This window comes from Durio zibethinus, chromosome 21, assembly GCF_047325235.1.
Source record: "Durio zibethinus cultivar Kanyao isolate XHJ-2024 chromosome 21, ASM4732523v1, whole genome shotgun sequence".
NCBI lineage: Eukaryota > Viridiplantae > Streptophyta > Magnoliopsida > Malvales > Malvaceae > Durio > Durio zibethinus.
The window spans coordinates 17,822,445-17,830,961 of NC_143182.1; the positions used below are offsets into that span (position 1 = coordinate 17,822,445).

The window sequence follows — 8,517 nt, forward strand, 5'->3', positions numbered from 1 at the left end:
GTCTTATTCAGAATAAAGTAATGCTAATTCAAAATTAATAAGTAACGAATTTAGAAAATGCATCTGTTGGCCTGATCAGTTCAAATAGTTATGACTGCTTGAACAAATATCTATTCCAAATCGTTATGACCTTTTGTTTTGTCACAAAACAATTGTTTCTATTCATACAAGCTTATTCGAAATAACATAATTCTAATTTATTAATATTCCAAAAATTTACAAGTAAGAGGTTTAAAACATGAATCTATTTACTGAACAAGTTTAAATAGTTATGGCTCTTTGAACAATTATCTATTTCAAATTGCTAATACCTTATGTTTTGTCATAAAACAATTTTTTCTATTCATACAAACTTATTTCAAATCTATTTACCGAATAAGTTCAAATAGTTGTGACTATTTGAACAATTATTTATTTCAAATTATTATGACCTTTTGTTTTGTCATAAAACAATTATTTTTGTTCATAAAAGCTTATTTGGATTAAAATAATATTAATTTATTAATATTTAGATAATTAATAAGTAAAAGATTTAAAAAATAAATATGTTTATCAAATAAATTCAAATAGTAATAACTATTTAAATAATTATCTATTTCAAATTGTTTTGATCTTTTGTTTCGTCATAAAATTTTGTATCAATATATATAGGCTTATTTGAAATAAAACAATACTAACTTATCAATATTCAAAAAATTAATGAGTAAGAGATTTAAAAAATGAATCTGTTTACGAAACAAGTTCAAATAGTTATGACTATTTGAATAATTATATATTTCAAATCATTAAGACCTTTTATTTTGTCATAAAATAATTGTTTACATTCATACAAGCTTATTTTGAATAAAATAATATAAATTTACTAATATTCTAAGGATTAATAGTAAAAATTTTAAAAATAAATCTATATTAGTATTATTATAGAATACTACAAATCAATATCTATTTTATCTATTAAATATATCTATAAAACTAATTTATATAATATTGATTAGGCCATTTATACAAGATATCTATTATTTTAAATTATTAATAATTATTAATTTATATATCAATAACAATATTAAATAGATTAATATTAATATTATTTCAAATATGCTTATTATTCTTAATAGATTAATTTTATTAATTAATCTAATTATTATATGTTTATTAGTAAGAGCTAAAAAAATTATTATATAAATATTAATCAAATTATTTAATAATATATAGTTATTATATATTTTAATTATTAAAATAATTGATATAATTATAACAATTTAAAATTCATTCAATCCTTATAATTGTAAGGATTTATAATAATTAATAAATCAATTAAGTCATGAGTATAATTAATAATTCATACCTATTATTATTAATTTTTAATATTGATTATAAAATAAATTAAAGATAATATATATTGAATCTATTAATTTTAATAGATAAATTATTTAATTTTTATTTTAATATTAATAATTTAATAATTTTATTATACAAGCACATAACTGCTTACAGAAAATCAATAATTCAAATAAGCCTATATAAATTGATACAATTTTTTAATAATTAGTTATAACTAAATAACTATTTTTATTATCTATATTATTAACTGTGTAGATTAAATATATTAATTTTAAAGCTTATTTTCTTATTAATTTTAAAATTAAGTATTAGTCAAAAAAGCCATATAGATAATAATTATGATTTATAAATCTAATTGGGTTTTTATTATTATTTCAAAAATTAATAATAGGTATGATAATTAGATTTTTTAAGATTATATTAAAACTAATTAATAAAAATCAAATAGATTAATAATCAAATAGATTAAATCTTTTAATCATAACGATTAAATAAATTGATTATTAAAATTAATAAAAAGTTTAATAGTATTTATATATTATATTATAATAATTTAAATATAGTTTTACTAGTTATATTTAATACTATAATATATATTAATTTTAAATTTTAAATCTAATTTATTAAGGAATTATTAACTGTATAGATTATCACTAAGAATTTAAAATATTTTAGTTAATTATTTAATACATAATATTTTTGAAATCTCTTAGTTATGAATTTCTAGAATATTATTAATCTAGCATTATTTTATTTCAAATAAATTTATACAAACAAAAATAATTATTTTATAACAAAACAAAATATTATAACAATTTGAAGTAGATAATTATTCAAATAGTCATAATTATTTAAACTTATTCGGTAAACAAATTTATTTTTTGAATCTCGTACTAATTCTTAAAATATTAATAAATTAGTATTATTTTATTTCAAATAAACTTATACATTCAAAAATAATTGTTTTATGATAAAACAAAAAGTACTAACAATTTTATTTCAAATAAGCTTGTATGTTGAAAAACAATTGTTTTATGACAAAATGAAAGGTAATAATGATTTGAAATAGATAATTATTTAAATGGTCATAATTATTTAAACTAAGTCAGTAAACTGATTTATTTTTTAAATCTCTTAATTTTCAAAATATTAAAAAAAGTAGTATTATTTTATTTTGGATAAACTTTTGTGAACTAAAACAATTGTTTTATGATAAAACAAAAATTCACAACAATTTTAAATAGATAATTATTTAAATAGTCATAACTATTTGAACTTGTTCGGTAAACAAATTTATTTTTTCAAATATCCTACTTATTAATTTTTCAAAAGTTAATAAATTAGTATTATTTTCTTTTGAATAAGCTTGTATGAACTGAAACAATTATTTTGTGATTAAACAAAAGGTTAAAACGATTTGAAATAGATAATTTTTCTAATAATTTTAACTATTTGAACTAATCAGCAAACATATTTATTTTTTAAATCTCTTATTAATTTTCAAAATATTATTAAATTAGTATTATTTTTATCTAAATTAGCTTATATGTTAAAAACAATTGTTTTATGACAAAACAAAGATCATAATGATTTGAGACTAATATTTATTCAAATAGTCATAACTATTAGAACTGCTTTGAAAAACAACTTTAGTTTTTAAATCTCTTGCTTAATAATTTTTGAAATATTAATAAAGTAGTGTTATTTTATTTCATATAAGTTTTTATTAACTGAAACAATTGTTTTATGACAAAACAAAATTTCAAAATAATTTTAAATAGATAATTGCTTAAATAGTCATATCTATTTTAAATTGTTTAGTAAACAGATTTATTTTTTTAAATCTCTTGCTTTAATTTTTTGAATGTTAATAAATTAGTATTATTTTATTCCAAATAAGCTTGTATGAACTGAAATAATTATTTTATGACTAAACAAAAGGATAGAATGATTTGAAATAGATAATTATTTTGATAGTCTTAACTATTTGAACTAGTTCGGCTAACATATTTATTTTTTAAATCTCTTATTAATTTTTGAAGTATTATTAAGTTAGTATCATTTTAATTTAAATAATCTTGTATGAAAGGAAACAATTGTTGTATGACAAAATAAAGATCATTATGATTTGAGAAAGATAATTGTTCAAATAGTCATAACTATTTCAACTGGTTTAGTAAATAGATTTATTTTTTAAATCTCTTATTAGTTTTCAAAATATTAATAAATCAAAATTATTTTATTTTGAATAATTTTGTATGAACAGAAACAATTGTTTTATGACAAAACAAAAGTTCATAACAGTTTGAAATAGATAATTGTTCTAATGGACATGAATATTTGAACTTATTTGATAAACAGATTTATTGTTTAAATCTCCTACCTATTAATTTGCAAAATATTAATAAAGTAGTATTATTTTATTTTAAATAAACTTGTATGAATAGAAACAATTGTTTTATGACAAAACAAAAGATCATAACTATTAGAAATAAAAAATTATTCAAACAGTTATAACTATTTGAGCTTAATAATAATTAAATAATCAATTAATAATGATTATTAATATTAAAATTAATTATTAATATTAATTATCTAATAATCAATATTTATTATATAATAAAACAATAAGAACAAAATAAACATTATATATTTAATGTTTTAATATTGTTTCAAGTAAACAATAAAAAGCTCCCATATATATAACTATGTTAATATTAATATATAGTTTTATTAATAATTAGATTAATATTATTTTATTCGATATTTTAAATTATTAATAATTGTTTTATGAGAAAACAAAGATCATAAACTATTTGAGATTGATATTTGTTCAAATAGTCATAACTGTTTGAACTGGTTTGAAAACAGCTTTAGTTTCTAAATATCTTGCTTATTAATTTTTGAAATATTAGTAAAATAGTACTATTTTATTTCGTATAAGTTTTTATGAACTAAAACAATAGTAAAATAGTACTATTAATAAAAAGTCATAATGACTTCAAATAAAAAATTGTTCAAATAGTCAAATCTATTTGAAATTGTTTAGTAAACAAATTTATATTTTTAAATCTCTTACTCATTAAATTTTCAAATGTTAATAAATTAGTATTATTTTATTTTAAATAAGCTTATATGAACTGAAATAATTGTTTTGTGACTAAACAAAGGTTAGAATGATTTAAAATAGATAACTATTCTAATAGTCTTAACTATTTGAACTGGATCAGTAAACATATTTATTTTTTTAAATCTCTTACTTATTAATTTTTAGAATATTATTAAATTAGTATTATTTTAATCTGAATAAGCATGTATAGAAAGAAACAATTGTTTTATGACAAAATAAAGATCATAATGATTTAAGATAGATAATTGTTCAAATAGTCATAACTATTTGAACTGTTTTCGTAAATAGATTTAGTTTTTAAATCTTTTATTAATTTTCAAAATATTAATAGATCAGTATTATTTTATTTTGCCAATTTTGCATGAATAGATTGTTTTATGACTAAACAAAAGGTCATAACAATTTCAAATAGATAATTGTTCAAATGGACATGATTATTTGAACTTGTTCAGTAAACATATTTATTTTTTAAATCTTCTACCTATTAATTTTCAGAATATTAATAAATTAGTATTATTTTATTTCGAATAAACTTGTATGAATTGAAACAATTATTTTATGATAAAACAAAAGATCATAACTATTTGAAATAAATAATTGTTCAAACAGTCATAACTATTTGAACTTGCATGGTAAACAGATTTATTTTTTAACTCTTTTACTTATCAATATTTGGAATATTAATAAACTAGTACTGTTTTATTTCAAATACGCTTGTATGAACAAAAACATTTGGTTTATAATGAAACAAAAGGTCATAATTATTTGGAAGAGATAATTATTCAAATAGTCATAATTATTTGAACATGTTCAAAAAAAAATTTATTTTTTAAATTTTTACTTATTAATTTTTGAAATATTAATAAATTTATATTATTTTATTCAAAATAAACTTGTATGAACAAGAATGATTGTTTTATGACAAAACAAAAAGGTCATAACAATTTGAAATAGATAATTGTTCAAATAGTCATAACTATTTGAACTTGTTCAGAAAATAGTTTCATTTTTTAAATCTCTTACTCATTATTTTTTGGAATATTAATAAATTGGTATTATTTTATTTTGAATAAGCCTATATGAATTGATACAATTGTTTTAGGACAAAACAAAAGTTCAAAATGATTTTAAATAGATAATTACTCAAATAGTTATGACTATTTGATCTTGTTCGATAAATATATTTATTTTTAAAATCTTTTATTTATTAATTGTCAAAATATTAAAAAATTAATATTATTTTAATCCGAATAAGCTTGTATGGAGAAAAACAATTTTTTTTATGATAAAACAAAATGCCATAACAATTTGAAATAAATAATTGTTCAAACAGTTATGACTATTTGAACTTATTTGGTAAACAAATTTATTTTTTAAATCTTTTACTTATTAAATGTCTAAATATTAATAAATTTGGATAATTTTATTTGAAATAAGCTTGTATAAGTAGAAAAAATTGTTTTATGACAAAACAAAAGGTCATAATGATTTGAAATAGATAATTGTTCAAATAATCATAACTATTTGAACTTGTTCAAAAAATAGTTTCATTTTTTAAATCTCTTACTCATTGTTTTAAGAATATTAATAAATTAGATTTATGTTATTTCAAATAAGCTTTTCCAAACAAAAACAATTGCTTTGTGATAAAACAAAAGGTCATAACTATTTGAAATAGATAATTGTTCAAACAGTCATAACTATTTGCACTGGTCAGGCCAATAGATTCATTTTTTAAATCTGTTACTTATGAATTTTCAAAATATTAATACATTAGCATTACTTTATGCCGAATAATGCTATATGAACAAAAACAATTATTTTATGAAAAAACAAATGGTCAAAATGATTTGAAATAAAGAATGGTTTAAATAGTTATAACTAACTGAACTGGTTTAGTAAACAGATTTATTTTTTAAATCTCTTCTTAATTTTCAAAATATGAATAGATTAATATTATTTTATTCCAAACAAACTTATATGAACAAAAACATTTGTTTTATGACAAAAGAAAAAGTCATAATGATTTGAAATAGATAATTGTTCAAATAATCATAATTATTTAAACTGGTTTGACAAAAAAAATTATTTTTTAAATCCCATACTTATTAATTTTTAAAATATTAATAAATTTGTTTTATTTATTTTGAAAAAGTTACTAAAAACTGAAAAAATTATTTTATGACAATAAAATAATTATCGATATATTGTTATGTCAATTATAACAAATTATTACTTATTAAATTATTAAGATATGATTATTTTAAAATATATCTAAAAATTTATTATTCTTATGGCCATTTTGTTAAATGGTCAATTAGTAAATCAATTATCTTTTAAATTAATAATTATTACTTATTCTTATTTATTATTTTCAATTAATATTCAAGTAATTATTATTAATTTGTTTATAATGACCAATATTTATTAAATTATTTTAATATTGTTATTTATTTAATCGATATATTTTGTTATTAATAATTAACATTCAAGTAATTAGAACTGAAGCCTAAGGTGATTTGTTTAAGTTCATAATAGTTATGTAACTATTTAAACAATTATCTATTTCAAATCATTATAACTATTTGTTTTGTTATAAAACAAATGTCTCTGTTCATACAAGCTTATTACGAATAAAATAATATAAATTAATTAATATTCAGACAATTAATAAGTATAACATTTAAAAATAAATCTGTCTATCAAACAAATTCAAATAGTTATAACTATTTGAACTATTATTTATTTCATATCATTATGACTTTTTGTTTCATTATAAAATAATTGATTCTATTTATTCAAACTTATTCAAATTAAAATAACACTAATTTCTTAATTTTTAACTAATAAGTAAAAAATTTTAAAAATAAATCTATTTAACGAAGAAGTTTAAATAGTCATAGTTATTTGAATAATTATCTATTTCAAATCATTATGACCTTTGTTTTATGATAAAATAATTTTTCTCTTTATCTAATATTTGAATTGTTTTAACTTATTAAATTAATAAGTAATTTATTAATTACTCATTGACTCTATTTTCAAAGTCCTTTTCATCTTTCCCTCACGAAACTTGTTCGCTATCGGTCTCTCACCCGTATTCATCCTTGGATAGAATTTACTATCTAATTAGGGCTGTATTCCCAAAAAGAACTTGACTCGCAGATAGCGCCTCATGGTATGATAGGGTCCAGGCATAACAAGGCTCTCATCCTCTACGATGGCTTTTTTCAGGGGACTTGGGCTCGATTCCGTTGAGGACACTTATACAAACTACAATTCAAACAAGGAGATGCTCGATTCTCAAGCTAGGCTCTTCTCAGTTCACTCGTCGTTATTAAGGGAATCTTGGTAAGTTTATTTTCCTCTACTTACTGATATGCTTAAACTCAACAGGTCACAATGTGTGCATCGATTGAATGATGTGGGGGGTTTGGATGGACAATGTGCACGTCTCACCGGAACAAGGCATGCAGTGAGCTTTACCATTGACGGTCATGACACTATCATTGTTAAGGACTCATTTTTGGATGAACCATGATCAATGAGATCATGAGAAGCCATCTTTCGCCCCTTCAATCGAAGCTAATAGGCAGGAGGTTGGAAGGTGATGATGCATGACACCCAGGCAAGCATGCCCTTGGCCTAAGGGCTTGGGGCACAACTTCTATTCAAAGACTTAATAGTTCATGAGATTCTACAATTCACACCAAGTATCACATTTCACTACATTCTTCATTGATACGAGAGCCAAGATATTCATTATCGATAGTCATTTTGGTTTTTCTTGACAAAAAGAGCCATGGTGCTACCCACGCATGCATTGTAAATAGGGTGGCGACAACACACGTGCTATTTTTCATTTAGGTTCCTTGGCACGATTCATGCTCGAGGTTTGTTATTTGGTCACAAGCAATGATGCTAATCATTTCATTTGCTCGGGAGGCAAAACGAAGCAATCGTCACACATGCCTAAGGCCAGAAGGGGCTCAGGCTATGAAGGCACCCTCCCCCCTTGGTGTTTCATTAACACATTCATGGGTCAT

At 20.0% G+C, this 8,517-nt stretch overlaps 1 non-coding gene across 1 annotated transcript; it reads right to left on the reverse strand.

Moving 5' to 3' along the window:
* Positions 1–8,089: 8,089 nt before the first annotated feature.
* Positions 8,090–8,245, reverse strand: LOC149512956 (5.8S ribosomal RNA). The gene has a single exon (XR_016331789.1). It is a non-coding gene; the product is annotated as a 5.8S ribosomal RNA (ribosomal RNA).
* Between the last annotated feature and the right edge of the window lie 272 nt (positions 8,246–8,517).